Consider the following 20212-nt stretch of genomic DNA (forward strand, 5'->3'; position numbering starts at 1 on the left):
CCTGATTCAAATTGTAATAGCAATAACAAGGTAATTTTCAAAAGTAACAGTGTAATTGAATGCCTTGTTTGAGAATTTCCCTAGTGTTTTAGATGCTTGTGTAGACTGCTTTCTTTGTTCAAAAAGGGATGAATAATGCCTCATAAATATAACTCTTGCACAAAAGTGGAAGCCAATAAAACTGAAAATATCTTCATATATTAAATCCTTATGTAATAAGATGCAGCATTATTTAGAACGGAGATGGAGTACTACCTAATCAAAAAAAGTACAGCTGAGTTTTAAATAGTCACAATCAAGTTGGTTTTATACAATTTCACATCTTTCCTGAATAAAGAACATCCAAGTGTAGCTAGTCAAATGCTTTCTGTGCTTCTGTCTTTCTCTCTAAGAGTCCACTTATCCTACTGTTCTGTAGAGCTCTTTGAACATTTTTAGCTTCTGAGTGTTGCCTAATAGAGGAATCACTTAGTTTTTGTTTTTTAAAGTTTTCCTTTTAAGAAAATAAATGCAATCCATAAAAGTTAACACTAATTGAATAGGAACAAGTATGCCCCAATAAATTTTAATATTAAGATCATTCTGTCTAAATCAAAAGAGATGTTTCCAGGAGAATCAATTTTTTTTTCAGGAAAAAAATTTCAAGAATAGGAAGAAAGAGAATATGGAAGTATTTTTTCTAGAATAAGAATATTCAGCTTCATGTGATATAGAATATATTCTAGATGCTATACTCAAATGATGTGGTTGTTTGTTGGAAGACATTATTTTTCTGTAGTAACCTAATAATAACTCTAGCTGTTACATTTTGTCCTAAATATTCCTGAGTCTTGCGTGAAGGGTGAGTATATTTTATTTTTATATCTGCTACATTCCTTTCTATAAGTCTCTGAACTGTGGCCAGTTGTGGGTTCTCTACTAATCACTATATTCTACAAAAAGAAGTTTCTCTAATTGGGGTTGAGAGATTGTAATCTATAACCAAACTTGTTAAGTCATAAGGAATCAACTTAACACCATGTCTACTTAAGAGAATAATAGCAGTAAGCTTTGCCTTAGGACCTATGTTCTATCTAGTTTTAGATTTTTGTTCTGATAATGGGACCAGTAATGATTTTAATTTTTCTGGGGCATGCCTTAAATCCTATCATAGATTGATTGGTTACTACTATAATATTTGTGACACCATTGCATAGGAGGATATGGCTTTCCAGGCTAGCAAGTATATCAACTTACAGCTGGTTGTGAGCCTAGCCTTTAATGGCTGAGCCATCCCTCCAGGCCAATACTTACAGCTGGGCCGGGCGGTGGTGGCGCACCCCTTTAATCCCAGCACTTGGGAGGCAGAGGCAGGTGGATCTCTGTGAGTTCGAGACCAGCCTGGTCTACAAGAGCTAGTTCCAGGACAGGCTCCAAAACCACAGAGAAACCCTGTCTCGAAAAACCAAAAAAAAAAAAAAAAAAAAAAACTTACAGCTGGGAAAAACTGGAGGGTTTCTCGTCTCCTGCCATAGCACTCCCAGCACCTTCCAACAGTACGAAGACTGTCCATGGAAATAAATCTTCCAGGCGACTATCTGTATTTTATCTTTCATAGTCAACTATGTCCATTTATCAGCTTATATTTTATACTGTTTTCATTTCATAGCTATTGCTAACAAAAAGAATGAACATGGGTGAGTAGTTATCTTTACTGAAGGATATGTCATCCTTTGGTTATGTGATCAAGAGTTCTCCCACTGAATCTTGGTATAGATTTATTTACAATGTTGTTAAGAGATTCAGCACTCATTTCTAGAGATGGCTCAATATTTACAAACCAAGGAATGAAATGTACTTCATGTAAATTCTCAAGGACAGAAGTCACATAATCATCTTATTAGATGAGAAAAATTATTATGTTAAAAGTTCTGCATGATATAGGATATATGTGATATATTTTTAGCATGTTAAATGAAATATGCACAATCCCCCATCAAAAAAACATCTTATTAAATAGAGAATAACTTGAAAAATATCCATTATGTTATGTAATGGGACAAGGAATATCTTCCCTCCTCATTTTTGTTTAATACATTTCCTTAAGTCTTATTAGAGAAATAAGATATAGGAAAAAGTAAATAGCATGCAGATAAGAATGGAAAATGTTTATATATTATACTTCATTGCATTTACCCAGGGCAAAGTAATGCTCACAAATATGTATATTTCTTGTTCTTTCAATGTTTACATTCTAATGAAGTGATATCACTTGGTTCACAATAATATAGAGGGAGCAAATCATGAACTCATTTTCCCACATACTCTGTTATTCACTAGCTAATTTGTTCTAGACTTTATTATGTTTGTATATTTAAAAGATATAACATTTCGGTAATCTCATTATTTTAAAACCTATATTTGTTTAATATGTTTCTCATGTAAATATATTCAATTATCACTTCTAGCCGTTGGCTGTAATTTCCCAAGTCATTTTGTAGTTGCTTGAAGTTCATCCTCCAGTAATTTCCCAAGACAGACTTGAGGATACAAAGTGAGTTTGTGCATATTTAAAAGTTTTATATTGATTTTATTCTCAATGGCATATAAACTTATTTAAAATATCCAAATCTCGTGTTCTTTATATATCCAAATAGCAGGAACACCTCAAGATTTTTATTTTAAGAAAATCAATCCCAGCTGATTTGTTATCTGTTAAAATGATAGTTTGTTGTTGTTCTTTTAATGTAGGATACAACAGCATTATCTAAATTGGACCGAGGTAATGAATTTTATTCATTTTTATATGAGTGTTGTTTTAAGATACAGATTATTATCTTAAATTTTAACTTAGAAAATGTTCAAAGTTTTTTTTTTTTTTTTTTTTTACCTACTCATTAAAATAACACTTCAGAGAGAAGTGTAAAGAGGCAAGAAATTTCCCTCAGAGAAGTACTGAGGTTTCTCCTCTTCAGTTTCATTGTCCTTTAACAGTGGAGGTATGATTGATACAAGCGTCTATAAGAAATGAACATTTTATAGATAGTACACCAGTACAACTGGACTTGAATCAGTTCCTTACACTATCCAGTCCAGTTTCTAACTTGATAAAATTTAAAGGAACCAAAGTTGCAGTAGGCAATAATGTAACACCTTTTAAGTGTATATGCCTGCAATAAATGAAATAAATTTCACAATTTTTCTATATCTCCAAAAATTATAAATTTAACAATTTTGCAAATGATCCAGACTATGTAGCTTTTCTGTTGTTTTGGATACTGAAACACTGGAGGCTGAAGTTGAACACTAATGGAATCATATATGAATAAAGTTTCAATATTCTGTTGGCAGGGTACAGCTTACCACAAATAATGTATTAAGCTACTTGGTTCATTTAAATATATTTAGCTGAGTGCTAAATAGGCTGATTGGTAGTAGGATATATCAGATTTCCTCTGTTGAATAAATTTGAAATTGTACTGATCATTTGAATTTTATATACCAAAGAGAACTAATAAGGTAGAAAATAGGTATAAAACTGGTGAAATGCAGGTATAGAGAGGAATGGAGGAAGAAAAGACACACACACACACACACACAAGAGTGTGAGAGAGGGCCTTCAACATAACATTTAGTTAGGTGCAACATCTCTAAGAAAGACCTAATGAAGCAAAAATTTCAATAGAATCGTTCCCCACATTCAGTGACTGAGCAGAACTTGGAAGAAGTGTCCTCAGTAGAATACTACTGTTGATTTGAGATGTTTTCACTCACGTATTTAAGGCCTGTCCTGAGGCAGTAGCACTGTTTTGGGGCTTGGAGTCTAACTAGAGAAAGTTTTCAAGCACAGGTTTCTAACCACCCCCATTTCCACCCCTCCATCTTTCTGTCTTCCTGTCTGCTTCTTTCTTGCCTCATTTTAGCTACCACAAGGTAACTAAATTTGTTCAGCTATGAGACTGTACACAAGCTAGAAAATCTAGAGCAACTGACCATGGAATGAAATTTCTGAAACATTTAATGAATATAACCCCTCTCTGGTTTAATTGAGTATCCTTGGATCACTGTAACAAATAAATAAACAAAAAGACAAAACCAGAATAGACAAGAAGAATCCTGTGGGTTATGTTAAAAAATAAATGATGATGTCTTAGACAATGTATCCACAGAAGGATAAGTAGTGCCCAAAGAATATATATTGAAAATATTTTATCATAGTCTTAATCTATGTTTTATTTTATAGTTTCATATTTAATTGTTTTGTATTTGAGATTTTAATGTGTACCCATGATCTCATCATTCTCCCTTTCCTTTCTGCTCTGCAGTCCTTACACATATCCCTCCTTGCTTGTTTTCAAATTTAATAACTGTTTTGTTTATTGTTATTACATGCATGCACACACATATATAAATATACATTTATGATTTTAATTAGAGCCTCTTCAATCTATATAATATTACTCATACATATATTTTTCAATGCTATTTAATAATGAACAACCAATTTATGTGTTCTTCTGTGGAAAAAAAATCTATTTCTCTTTCCCTCAGCATTCATTAATTTCCTGTAGTTCTTTGTGTAGGGTTGAGGTATATAAATGAGGAGAACATGTCTGGTACACGAAGTACCATTTACTATTTTTTCTCTTTTTATGCATATGCATCTAGGACCCATGTGTGTGTTTTATATGTATACATATATTTGAGGGCACCTACATGTTTGTGTGTGTACACACAGAGCCCCAAAGTTGATGTCAGTCATATTTCATGATTTCTTCTCCATTTTATTCACTAACAAGTAGAGATCACTGACTTTGCAACACAGTTTGCTTTGTAAATATTTTCTAGTACTCAGAGATCTAATATCATCAGTTTTTCTTTTTTTTTTTTATTCTCATCCAGGAATACATTTGCAAAGTGGTAAGTTTTAACACATTTGCTTTCAACAGTGGAAGGGTTCGGTCGTTAATATGAAGCCTAAGCCTCCAGGTTATATCAACTGTGAGTGTTTCTAATTGAGTGCTAAAAGGACTGGCAAGAGGTTTGACATTTTAATGGAGCTACTTTCTAGGGCTTGGGAGTGGCTGATCTATAATGCTGTGAAGGGCATGATGAACGTTTAGACACTTTTTCACGGCTGTCATTGTCTCTGATTCAAATGTGTCAGATCTGTCATATAAAGCTTAAAAGTACATCCAAATAATAAACATTCAAAGGTTAGAACTGAATTGTGATAAAAAGGATTTAGAAAAAGCTAAATAAAAATACATGGAATAAATTATTAACTATAAAATAAGGTGAACTAAATTCTTACTATGAAAGATTCTATTATTATAAAATTAATGGAAATTTAGCATAAATTTGACCATTAATAAATTGGCATGCTTTTTGCTTTATTTTTATATAATTCTTTCAAAGAGTATTACCTAAGAATCTACTGAAATTTTTTTCCTGTACTAGATATAAAAGGGGAAGATAGCGTCATCAAAAAGAATTTATGCATAAGGTGAGATCAAATGAATGCATAAGGCAACTTAATGCTTCAAAGCCAATGTAAAGATTTGGAAAATGCAGCAACAGGCTTAACACAGATTAAAAACTCATTCTCAATCATTTTAAATAATTTAAATAAGACGACCCATCAGAGGGCAGGTCTATCATGAGGTGGCCATTAGACAGTTTGTATAACACATAATTTACAAAGATGTAAGACCCTTATAAATAAAGTAGAAGGAAACAGTGTAGAGCCTATCTTATGAACAGCACAGCGAAAGGTACAGCAGCAATTTAAGGGAATAACTTAGAATAAATGAATCTAGAGTTAGTATTAAGGCAAGGTTCCCACAGAACCCAAACACAAGCACAAATACACACACACACACACACACATACCCACCCACCCACCCACCAACACACACACACTCAGAGGCACGCACACTACCACGGAACTCCAAGTTACTTGAGTACATTTTTGATACACATGATAAAGAAACAACTCTTAAGAGCAAAAAAATTAATTACACTTTAGTTTGGGGTAATTTCAAATAATAATATAATTGAAAATATTGCTATTTTTCAGTTTTTCGAAAACATAAGCACCGTAGAGATTATTGGAAATCTGATGGTAAATTATAGTTGTCACACAACGTGTATTACACTGTATGCCACACTCTGTACTTGAGATAAGACTCTATTAACCCTGATATCTACCTAGTATCAAACAAAATAATAAACCTGCTTCTGTGGATGATTCCCCTTCCCGATCCCTGGAATATATTGAGTTGAGGATTAGAACAAATCTGCAGTATTTCTGCTACTATTTTTGAGATGGCTTACCTCTCATCACCATAAGTGGATTTTCTACTGTGTAACTCGCTAAGCAGCAAGGTGGGATAATAGAATGTGGAAGAGGACGGGCTGAAGCGTAAGTAACCTGAGATGATATTGTGATGCATGTGTGGCAGGCATAGCAAGATTGCTTTTCTCTTTTAGGCATTGGTTTTCATCAGTATAAAACAGGGATGACAAAATACCCTTCAAAAGTTACTTGTAAATATCAACCAAATGTCTCTAAAGTACTTTACATAATGTGTGATATCTAGAAACTGAATAATACTTAGTAACTAATTGTATATTAGAGATCTCAAATGTTACCTTGGGTTTTTAAAAACAATTTTGCTATGACAATCAATTTGTATTAGGTGACAGAAAAATGTCAACATCTTCTCCACTGATATAAACCATGAGGATAAATGATTTAGAAGTCACATTTAGATTCTATTATGTTATGATCTATTGAACAAAGTCTGATTTCATTTATTGTTTCTTTCGAGTGTCGAAAACAGTGTCTAACAAATGTTAAAATCAATAGATGTCTTATAGATGTGTGTTTTAAAGAGGGAAGGGAAGCATATTCTATCAGCCATAGTCAATGAGAGCACACCTAGTTATGTAACTGTAATAGTTCAATGGGAAGCAATTCTGAGATTCAAGACTGAGGTGGCCTTGAAATGACTGTGATCCTTTACAGTGCATTATGAAATGAGGTCATTAGGGGAAGCTGCTGAGTTCTCTAAAGAACTCATACCCAAACTAGTTATTATACGTGACAACCTACTGTTGCTGCTTCTCACAAGATTCTTTTCTACTGTGTTGCACATCACTCTTTATCAAAATACATTACAATTTTTCTTTTTAAAAAAGCAGTTATTAAATCAGCTTTTATTGACCAAATGTAAGGTTGTATGCATATTTAATGTACATTTATAAATATAAAATGGTCTTCAAAATGCAAATGCTCAAAATGAAGTGCTGATGATATATATAAATCAGATACATATGCAGTTTTAATATATGCAATGGAAAAATGAATAATGTTTAGATCTCATGTTAAAAATTTTAATATGACAGAAAAACTCTTCTTTCTATGCATGTGAATGTACAGAGTTCCCTAGAAAAATATAAGTATAAAAATTAATTGTTTGAAGGCAGGTGGCAATCTGCTGTTTGAAAATATAAACACTTATCAGAGTAATGATAAAAAATACAAGATTCAATATGATCCAGTTATTATGCTGTAGTCAGTTATTTCCCATAGAGTAAATAGTAATACTGAAAAAAATCTACAAAAAGTATCTCTGATTTAAAAATATAAAGATATGATTTAATTAAATGTCATTTTCATGGATGGTAGTCAATGGTTGTTGAAATTAATTGATATTATTAAAGACGAAACCAACAAATTATATTAATATTCAAATTACATGTTTTGCAATTAATATGGAGAATGGAATATTGTTTAAAATGATACAAAGGAATTTACTGAAAATAATAAATGAAAAATAGTTGCATCATGTCCTCCCATCCTTGCCTTTCCTCCCATTCTCCTCTGCTTCTTCAGTCCCTATCAAAGTGATGATCTATCTTTGAATATGATATTATTTATACATAAATTCAATATGCTGATTACATTTAAAATATATATAAAATTATTAACTTGGAATTCGTGAAAGCATATGATTTCTGACTTCGTTAACTTTATATAACATAATGAAATTAATTTCCAACTCTTTTTATACATAATTAATGTCATTATTTTGGATTAATACAGTCTATTGTATACATAAAGCATTTCTTTCTTATTTGCTGATGGACACCAAGTTTGGTTATGTATCATGGTTCTTGTTGGTAGTGCAGCTACAAATGAATGTATAAAGTTTCACTTGCAAAAGCATGTGGAAATAAAAACATGTGACTGATACTCTGTTAGGAAAAAAAAGGAAATACAATGCATTTTCAGTAATAGAGAAGAAGTTAAGAAAAAGAAACACAGGTGTTATTTTTGTTATGTTTTATTACATATGTATGTGTGCATGCTGCATATGTGTATATATTTTCATGTGTGAGTAAGGCATGTATATCTAAGAGGTCCATGTTGTGTACATATATTGGGGCCTGACTTTGATATTTGGTATCTCCCTCAGTCTCTGCTCATTTATTAAAACAGTGTCTCTCAGTGGACCTGTATACGGTCTTCTCTGGTTAGCTTATCCAGCCAGCTTGCCGCAGAAATCCATCTCATCCCTGTTTATGAAGTGCTCAAATTAGAGACAACTGCCGCATTTTCCTTGCTTTAATGTGGGTCCCGCACATTATTAGAACTCAATCTTCATGCTAACACAATAAATCTTTCAACCTCTGAGTCATCTCCCCAAAGGCCATAAGCTGGTTTTCTGCAAGTCAGTAAATATAACTCCAGACAAAAGAAGACTGTTAATACCTTGATCTTCCAAACCTTAGCCTTATATGATGATATGCATTGTTGTGAAGACATATAGCATGTGTCATTTGCTACTTTATACTGAGGAACCCAATACATTAACTCTGGGCGTTTTATAGTCAAGGAAACGCAAGCATCTCTGAGAACAGTGGGAGTGCAGCCTGGGAGCAATTTCCTTTTCTAGACTTTTTCCTTGAAGCAGCTTGTGTTCACTTCCCTACACTACTGACTCCATTCTCTGAGGATATGTAGCATTGTGCGGATGTCAATTCCCCTTAACTGAATCTATATACCCAATATATTTCCAAACTGAATGCAAATACTAATAAGCAAATGTAATAAGCACTCATTTAAGAGTGTATTTTTCAAAATAATAGATTTTTTGTTTTCAAGCATCATAGTACGTGCTGTAAGGGCACTGAAGGTTCGGTGCTTTGTCAACATGCATCAAAGTTCTCTGCTGCTTTGTCTAGACTGGTGCAGCCGTGATGTTTTTGTTTTACAGACTTTGATGTGTATTATCATTATGAAGTACTAAATATTTTGTTAACCATAAAAATCTGTGTCATTTGTGCCTGGAGAAAGAAATACTTAGCTCAGACTGCCACATGAATCAAGATGAAAGCCTGCTTTTCAGAGGTTTATTTCTTTGGTCACAGCTGCCTTCAGCTATTGGTTTAACAATTTATTCATTACTTGGCTATTGCATGTTAATATTTGATTGATCATCCTGAATCCTCCTTATTCTTCATAATGGTATTAATAAAGAATGTTATTAATAAAAGACTGACTCTATAACCTTTAGTTTTAATGCTGTATCTAGTTACCTGTATAGTATAAGAAGCATGTACCTTCATAAGCACAAAATTTGTTATAAGATCACAAAGCATGTGAGCCAATAACCATTATTATCAATGTTACCCATTGATTTTTACAGGAGGTGGGAAGTTTACTGTCTGCATACCTTTCTCTGCATTGTTCATTTTACAGAGAGCCTTAATAGTAACCCTTGTTAATTCACTCCTGTCTAGGTTTTGTTTTCAATGGCAGGAACTGATTGATTATAGTAGGATTGAATAAAAAAGAATTTGTTGATTTCTACTTACTTTACCTACTAGAGTCTTATTATCATTCTGGCCTCTCTCTCCAGCTGGTTTTAGTTAAAAAAATGACCTGCCACTTAGACTTTAGAAGCATATGCTTAAAATTAATACCAATATATAAAAACATAAAATTTGAAGCACATTGGAAAGCATTTACAGTAATTCTCTCATTTTTAGGAAATAAAGAATAAAGTAAATAATTTAAATTAAAAATTTAAGTTCCCCCAGGCATATATACTTATCTGTGAACTCAACCAGAAGGCAATATAATTACATCTTAGTATAGTGATATTTTATTTATGTTTTAATAAATAAACTTACCTAAAGATCAGAAGGGCAAATCTAAACCACTAGAGGTCAGACAATGATGTCAATACCTTTAATCCCAGGATTTGGGAGACAGAAGCAGAAGGATCACTGTGAGTTCAAGGTCATCGTAGGCTATATAAGATCAAAACAGAAACATTCGGGTGGTGGCACCTCACACTTTTAATCTCAGTACTAGGGAGTCATACACCATTAATCCCAGCAGTAGAGGAATATACAGTGGGAGGAGAGAACCTCAAAGCCATCCCACTAAAATCAGGAACACGACAAGGCTGTCCACTCTCTCCATACCTCTTCAATATAGTGCTTGAAGTTCTAGCAATAGCAATAAGACAAAATAAGGGGATAAAGGGGATTCAAATTGTAAAAGAAGTTAAACTTTCATTATCTGCAGATGATATGATAGTGTACATAAGTGACCCCAAAAACTCCACCAAAGAACTCCTACAGCTGATAAACACCTTTGGTAACGTGGCAGGATACAAGATCAACTCCAAAAAATCAGTTGCCCTCCTATACACAAAAGATAAGGAAGCAGAGAGGGAAATCAGAGAAGCATCACCTTTCACGATAGCCACAAATAGCATAAAAATATCTTGGGGTAACTCTAACCAAGGAAGTGAAAGATCTATTTGACAAGAACGTTAAGTCTTTGAAGAAAGAAATTGAAGAGGATACCAGAAAACGGAAGGATCTCCCTTGCTCTCGGATTGGGAGGATCAACATAGTAAAAATGGCAATTCTACCAAAGGCAACCTATAGATTCAATGCAATCCCCTTCAAGGCCCCATCAAAATTCTTCACAGATCTTAAGAGGACAATAATTAACTTTATATGGAAAAACAAAAACCCAGGATAGCCAAAACAATCTTATACAATAAAGGAACTTCTGGAGGCATTACCATCCCTGACTTCAAACTCTATTACAGAGCTACAGTATTGAAAACAGCGTGGTATTGGCATAAAAACAGAGAAGTCAACCTATGGAATCGAATAGAAGACCTGGATATTAACCCACAAACCTGTGAACACCTGATTTTCGATAATGGAGCTAAAAGTATACACTGGAAGAAAGAAAGCATCTTCAACAAATGGTGCTGGCATAACTGAATGTCAATCTGTAGAAGAATGAAAATAGATTCATATCTATCACCATGCACAAAACTCAAGTCCAAATGGATCAAAGACCTCAATATCAATCTGAGCACACTGAACCTGATAGAAGAGAAAGTGGGAAGTACTCTACAACATATGGGCACAGGAGATCGCTTCCTATGTATAACCCCAGCAGCACAGACATTAAGGGCAACATTGAATAAATGGGACCTCTTGAAACTGAGAAGCTTCTGTAAAGCAAAAGATACTGTCACTAAGACAGAAAGGCAACCTACTGACTGGGAGAAGATCTTCACCAACCCTGCAACAGACAAAGGTCTGATCTCCAAAATATATTAAGAACTCAAGAAACTAGACTTTAAAATGCTAATTAACCCAATTAAAAAATGGGGCACTGAACTGAATAGAGAATTCTCAACAGAAGAAGTTTAAATGGCCAAAGACACTTAAGGTCATGCTCAACCTCCTTAGCAATCAGAGAAATGCAAATCAAAACAACTTTGAGATACCATCTTACACCTGTCAGAATGGCTAAAATCAAAAACACCAATGATAGCCTTTGCTGGAGAGGTTGTGGAGAAAGGGATACACTCATCCATTGCTGGTGAGAATGCAAACTTGTGCAACCACTTTAGAAATCAGTGTGGCGCTTTCTCAGGAAACTCGGAATCAACCTACCCCAGGATCCAGTAATACCACTCTTGGGAATATACCCAAGAGATGCCCTATTATACTACAAATGCATTTGTTCAAATATGTTCATAGCAGCATTATTTGTAATAGCCAGAACCTGGAAACAACCTAGATGCCCTTCAATGGAAGAATTGATGAAGAAAGTGTGGAATATATACAGAGTACTACTCACCGGCAAAAAACAATGACTTTTTGAATTTTGCATTCAAATGGATGGAAATAGAACACTATCCTGAATCTAGAATCTAATATTGTTTAATAGTTTGCTTCATGCATAGGGGTAAATGCTTATGCTTGCTTAGGTTTTTAAATGTGTATTCAGCAGCAGTGTTGGGATTTAATTTAGAGGTGTTGCTTAAGTTTTATATCTGTTCAGGTAGTATCTTAATTTTGTTTCCCTGGTCATTCATATATAGTTTTTTTTAATATTTATTTATTTATTCATTATGGATACAATATTCTGTCTGTGTGTATGTCTGCAGGCCAGAAGAGGGCACCAGAACTCATTACAGATGGTTGTGAGCCACCATGTGGTTGCTGGGAATTGAACTCAGGACCTCTGGAAAAGCAGGCAATGCTCTTAACCACTGAGCCATCTCTCCAGCCCCATTCATATATAGTTTTAAATTTGCCTAAGTCTGTTTCTAGAGAAAACAATTATCTATTTTTAATCTTTCCTAAATTCAGTGAAAATTCACTAATGAAAAAGGAAATTTTATAAGAGAATCAAGTATGGTTTATTCATGTAAACTTCTCTCATTCCTAAGCCTCTGTAACATAAAGAAGGCATAAAGAAATAGCAAATCTCTATCTTATGTGAAATTTGAGGAATACCACTTGCTGAAATGAGTATAATAACAAGGCCACAGGTAAAGGTGATTTCAACAAGGCCTGTTTGTTCAAATTCTTCTTTACAAACACTAACCTTCATGATTAAAATGTTTTTTTCAGTTTGGATGTATGGAGGGCACAACTCCAATTGAATATCATAGCCTGCATGTAAGGAGGGTCAGGGAGATTTCCCAGCTTATCCAGATGAAGGAGAATGGTTCTGAGAAAGAGAGTTCTAGCTTTTAATCTTCTCAGACACAGTTGCAATGAGGATGGCACATGCTCAACCTGCATTAGTATTTGCCCTTTTCTTCCAGGTTCATGATACCTGGGGAAATCAATACGCATTTGCCCCTCTTACATTGTTGGAAATTTCATATTATTTGGAAATGTTTATTTGACAGCTAATATGTGCTTTGGAACTGCACTCTACAATACTTGACCATACATTTTCATATTAAAATCCAGTCACTGGTGTGTCTACAGAAGATGGAAGAGGCTCCATGACTGTGGTATTAATTGGGCTAAGTCAGACTTCTGTCCACCAACGGAATAGATTGAGTTTGATTGCACTGGCCTCATGGGGGTTTAATAATCTCTACTTATATTTTAGTTGTGAGCATGTCATAAACAATTAGCAGCCATCAAATTCTTTGCAGCTCATATAATTTGAAGTCCCAGTTTGATTGTCAATTAAAGCAACTCTTACTATTCTATGTTTGAAGCTTACCTCCTGCCAGGTGTATTGGACTCCCCAGGTGCCCTTTCTTATTGAAACTCAGGAAACTCTTTTCATGGTTGAATCATTTATGACTTCCATAAATGAAAGTGAGAAAAAAGAAAAAACCTCTTCAAAGATGTTTTATCTATCTCCTATATTGTAATTAATGATTTGAAGATACAAAACTTTTTTGGGAAATAACTGATTACCAATTTCATAATATTTTAGATTTTCTCTTGCTGTGATAAAGCCCAATTACCAACAATAACTTGGAGAGGGAAGAGTTATTTAACTTACAACTTCTAAATTTATCTTTGAAAGAAGCAAGGTCAGGAACTCATGGCAGGGTCTTGGCACAATATTAGGAACATTGGCCGTGGAGAATTGACTGCTGCTTACTGGCTGGCTCCACCTGTCTTATGCAGCTGTCTTTCTTATTGCACCCAGAAACTCCAGCCTATGTGCATAGCACGTTCTGATCATTTGCTAATTAGGAAAATGCTTCATAGGATTGTTTTTAGCTCTCCTGTTTTTTTTTTATATATATAAAGTTGAGAATTGTTCTTTCAAGGTCTGTTAATAGTTGTATTGTGGCTTAATGAAGATCTCATTGCATCTGTAGATTTCTTTTGGTATGATGGCTATTTTTACTATGTTAATTCTACCAATCCATGAGCATGGGAGATCTTTGAATCTTCTGATATTTTCTTCAATTTCTTTCTTCAAAGATTTGATGTCCTTGTCATACAGGTCTTCCACTTGCATGACTAAAGTCATACCAAGGTATTTTATACTGTTGAGGCTGCTGTAAAGGCTGTTGATCTTCAAACTTCTTTCTCAGCCTGTTTAATGTTTGTATACAGGAGGGCTACTGATTTTTTTTTTTTTTGAGGAGAAAGGTTAATCTTGGATCCAGTCACTTGATTAAAGGTGGTTTATCATTTATAGGTGTTCCCTGATAGAGTTTCTGGAGTTGTTTATATATACTATCATAGCAACTAAAAATAATGACACTTTGACTTCTTCTTTTCCAGTTTTTTTTTATGCTTGATTTCCTTCAGTTATCTTTTTGCTCTGACTAGAACTTCACGTACTATATTGAATTGGTATAAGAGAGTGGCCAACCTAGAATTATTTCTGATTTTAGTGGAATTATTTATAATTTCTCACCATTTAATTTTATGTTAGCTATCAGCTTGACATAAATTGTTTTTATTATATTTAGGTATTTCCCATGTATCCCTGATGTCTTAAAGATGGGGTGTTAGACTTTTATCAAAGGGTTTTTCAGGAAATGTTGAGATGATCATGTGTTTTATTTTCTTTCAGTTTGTTTCTATGGTGGACTACACTGACATATTTTCTTATGTGCCATGTTTTGCTGCCCTTTTTTAAATGAAGGAGGAGTGGATTGGGGATGCGAACAGAAGGGGGTAAATGGACTTGGAGGAGAGAAGGAATGGGGAATAAATAAATAAACTAGGACCAGAATGTAAAATAAATAAACAAACAAATACAAAATTTATTTATTTCAAAAAATAAAAAAGGAAAATGCCTCACATGCTAGTCAATGTTCTGATCTTTTTGAAGTACATTCTTTAATGTCCCTCCTCCAAAATGAATCTAGCTGCATGAAGTTGGCATAAAATTAGGCAGCACACAGTACTGAGACTAATTATTTTCTATTAAATACAAAAACCATCCATATCTTCTTTCATATATTTCCCATTAGTAACTTTTCAATACTGTTTGTAAAACTAGAGCATCTAGGCAATGTAACTTATTAATTGCAATGTAAACTTATACATAATAGTCTAAATAGAATTTAAGATGAGAATACCTGAAAAAAAAATACTTAAAAGCAAGTCATTCTAAGTTTGTCAATAAGAAGTAATAAACAGAAAGCCTAACATTCTGTTTGTTTGCTTTAATGCTCATCTTCAATTTGTGTTATTTAATAGTGTTTTAATCATTTCCTCTTCGAAATGTTTATGAGAAATTAATTTATTTTCCAGTTAATGGAAATAACTAGGCATGACTCCTGAAACTGCAAAGATTATATTGAGTCTTGTGTTTGTTTGTTTGTTTGTTTAGCAGCCATATCCTATCAAAGGAAAATTCCATGCACAGCACATTTGCCTACATAGAGGTGGTACTCAAGGAATTCATTATTTCATAAACTGACTGAAATAAATAGTTGGGGGAACAAAAAGAACAGAGTAGGTAATAAAAAGCTGCATAGAGCAGGCATTGTAATTGTCAGACAAACCATCCATACAGTGGGAAAAACAGAGGGGTTGCTTTGTTTTGAATAGGCTTGAAGAAATCTAAAGTTCTCTGCTCAGGGTGGACAGGAAGTTTGCTTGGTCCTTTTCAGAGGAGTGTACTTTAGTGACGAGGTCTCACCCACATGTACTAGAGGGAGCAGAACTTGTGGTTAGGCTATTTGAGGCTCTCCTAATTTTAGCATATATCAAAACAACACATCATATTTCATCTTAATTGTAATTCATACTGCATAATTTGGCCTCTGTGGATGATTATCTTCAAAGAAAAATTGGGAAAATGTGAGAAATGAAGACATTAATCTTCCCATTGAAGGTAATCACTGTCTTTGCAAAATCATTACATTTCCTGAAATGAGATAGAGACCTCACTCCCAGAGATGTGGAGGGCTTCTGTGGAGAGCAAAAACTCAAAAGATTTTGAGAACATCAGCTAGTTGTTTGTCTCTGTCTTTCATACTGTTTCTATTTTAATTCTCATATGTTGCTCATTTGTTATTAATATTCTTACTTTCATATAAAGTAACTGAAAATTCAATTAATATAATAATTTTATAGCTTCCACTGATATTAAAACATTTTGTTTTTCTTCTATCCTAATTCTATTAAAAATGAATAAAACTGAGTTTATGAGATGCTTACTTAAATATTTTCATTAAAAAAAATTATGTTTATTTTGGCATAGCAAACCCATTGAAAACTTTCCATTTAATTACAAGAATTTGTGAAATATACTGTTCTCATATACTCATATCTTTTATATTGGCCTGGTCTATCTCCTACTGTTTTCCAGAGGTCTTCTTAGTGTTAAATTAGAATTTTATATGAATGAGCACTGGTAGTCCATGTTGTAAACATTAGCATATTTCATACTATGGACAGAAATTTGTATTTATTCACATCAACTTTGAAACATAAATGAGAAATTTTTGATTAAAAACAGAAAATTATCTTTTTGCAATACAGAAAAAAAAACTAACAAGAGTGTTAGGTGGACATGCAGTGATTCTTTCCATGATAGCAAATGCTCCTTAGAAGATTAATTTTACATTGTGTTTCTCTGTTTCTGGAATTCCTTAATGAAATGCAGGCACGGAGGTACATTGGTAACAGACAGTGGGGAGACAAAATGGTACATGACAGCTCCCTTTCCTGTTGCCTTTCAAATTCATGGCTGCTGTTTTTAAGTAACTATTATTACATGTATTTATGCATATGCACACAACACACACATATATACATATATATACACACATATATGTGTATGTGTTCCTAAATAAGCTCTTTAGCTCATATATCACTATCTGTTTATGCATGTTTTCAGGAGTGACTGTTTGACACCGGACAACCAATTAGTGTGTTCTCCCCTGGAAAGGGCACCCTACCCATTGTCAGATTTTCTCAGTTGCTTTTAGTTCTTTCTGTTGTGTTGAGACCTTATTTTATTGGTGTAGTTTCTGATATTACTAGGTAAAACAGAAAACTCCATTTTTCCTCAACAAAACATCTCTTTACAACAGTTGGAGTTCACTAAGGAAAACCACAGTCTACCAAAATGTTTGACCTGATAATATCTCCTCCATGATATTGTCAGTTTATAGTCTCACTTTGAGGTTGATTTTTAAGTGAATTCCAGGTCATCTAGAGCTACATGGAGAAACCTTGTATGAAACCAAAAAAAATTCCAGGGTTTCACCTAAAATTTTCACATTAAGACAATAAGTATAAAAGTAAATTTCAGACATTCAATGAAAATTTAAGTATTTCTCTGCTTATATTAAAAGTAGACTATTGGTCTGTTAATATACTTAGACCACATAGAAAAACAACTTCTATAAATACAAAACTATGAAAATTGGAAAAAAATATTGGTTAGAACCGAGTTCAAACAACGTAAATGCCCCCAATCAAAGAATGGATAAGGAAAAAGTGATATATTTACACACTGGAGTACTACACACACAAAAAAAAAAGAAAATAATGACATCTTGAAGTTTTCAGGCAAATGGATGGTCTAGAAAAAACATATTTCCTGAGGCAACAAAGACCCAGAAAGAAAAATACAATCTTTACTCATTCATAAGTGGCTTTCAGACACAAAGGAAAGAAAAATGAGCATACATTTCACAATCCTAGAGAACCTATATAACAGAGAGGACCCTAAGAGAGACATACAAGTATCTAATCTACTTGGGAAGTAGAAAAAGACAAGATCTCCTGAGTAAATTGTGAGCATGGGGATCATTGTGGGGAGTAGAAGGTGAGGGGAGGAAGGGGGAGGAGTGGAGAAGAATATATAGCTCAATAAAAGTAATTTTAAACAATAAAAGAAAATTTAACTAGAAATATGCCAAGCTAAGGCCAGACATTCAAAAGTAAGGGGAAAAATTATGAATAACAGATTGTTAAAGAGAGAACTAGAGAGAGAAAATGAGAAATGAAAGAAAGACTACATAAGATTATTTATTTATTTATTAAATGGAAATATCTCCCTTAGATGCATATTTGAACACTTGCTGCACAGTTAGGAAAAATTAAGACGCACTGCCTTATTGGAGGACGTGTGTTTCTGGGAGTGAACTTTGAGGTTCCAAAACCTCATGGCAGCAATTTCCATTTGTCTTCTTTGTTCTGTTTTCTGATTTATGTTCTCAGCTACTGCACCAGTACCTGTCTGATGTTACACCCCTAACATCATGGTCATGCACTGACAGTCTGAAACTTCGAGCCCCCCAAAACACTCTCTTTTATAAGGTGCCTTTGTCATGGTGTCTTGTAACAACAATGTAAAAGTAACTAAAACATATTATTTATATAATTATATATGTTATCACCTGAAGATAATCTTTAATTAATTTAATATTTCTTCATTTCTTCATATTGTTAATATTTTATGAATAAGGTCTTTTGTATCAACCTTAGCTATTTTTATACTCTCTGTCCCTAGAATAGCACCTGGACTGTCCCAGCATTCCTTGTCTTATATACTCCTGTTGAAAGAACTTGCATGAGTCACACAGAAGAGGGATAGACTATTGCAGTTCATAATATCATGTCTTCAATCCGGAGACTCAATAAAGATTTTCATTTGATCAGCAATGTAAGACTTTCACTTTTATATCTTTGTGTTTACAAATTATTGAGAATGAGAGTGGAATCTTCCCTCAATATTTTGGCATTCTCTTATTATTAGAACATGAGTTTTCTTTCAAGAAATAATTCAGAATATGGGAAGTTAGATTACTTCTCATAAAAACACATGAAATGTGGGCCCTACTTCTTAAAAAGCTAATATAAATAAAATTGTATCTCTTTGAAATGTCAGAAGCTATCCCCTGAAAGTCAAAACCACATGACTTCCCAAACACAATTATGAGTATAATAAAGTGATGGTCATTAGGAAGTAGGAGCAAATGGTGAAAATATTGGCATCAACACTCAGTTTTATGATTTCTTCTGCATTGTTCTGTACTAGGGCTCTGATATGTGCAATATAAGTTGGAGAAACTTTTGCTCTTTTCTTTGCATCTTTGCCTCCCTTTATTTCCTTGCGCCATATGACCCTTCCTCTACTGTGTTATTTGATTAATTAGGAAATATTAACTTTATTTTATTTTAGGAGCTACATTTGTTTACATGCCTTAAATGATGTTAGGAATAATAGAAGTCATCAATATTTTTTCTTTACCCATTGGGTTTTAAAAGATTATACTAGCATAAAGATTATAGTATTATTCATGGGTGACCATCTATAACATAATCTCAGTATTATCTACTAACATTAATGGAACAAATAAAGGGGAAAGTAGTATATATATATATATATATATATATATATATGTATATATATGTATATATATTGCACAAAAGAAAGCAAAAGAAAGGCAATTCATTGTTTATCTTCCCTATGAAAGTTTTGCTTATAGAAATGAATTTTAATCTTATAAATATGCTTGATTAAAGCATCCAAATCATTGCAGAATAAAATTTTAAAGCATTTAAATTCTCCTCATCTTAGGTTAGATTTAACTAGTGAATTATTTTGCACCACAGGAAAGGATTATTCTAAGAAGCACAATTACAGTGATTCTTACTTTATAAACATTTGTGGCATCTGTGCTGCCAAACTTGGTTCACTATTTGTTGTCTTCAGAGTATACAATTTCTTACCCTTTTGACTGAAAAAAAAATGCTACATTGTTTTTTTAAAAATGCTATCATAAATTTCTATTCTTTAATCGAATCCATATATATAGATACTTTCCAATTCCAGTAAATATTTTAGGCACAGTCATATTTGGAGGATAATATCAGATGGTCTCACATTTAAATTAAGGAGAAAATCATAAATGAATAAATGAACAAATAAATATATTAG

The sequence above is a fragment of the Chionomys nivalis genome, chromosome 12 (genome assembly GCF_950005125.1).
Source record: "Chionomys nivalis chromosome 12, mChiNiv1.1, whole genome shotgun sequence".
In the NCBI taxonomy this organism is placed as follows: Eukaryota; Metazoa; Chordata; class Mammalia; order Rodentia; family Cricetidae; genus Chionomys; species Chionomys nivalis.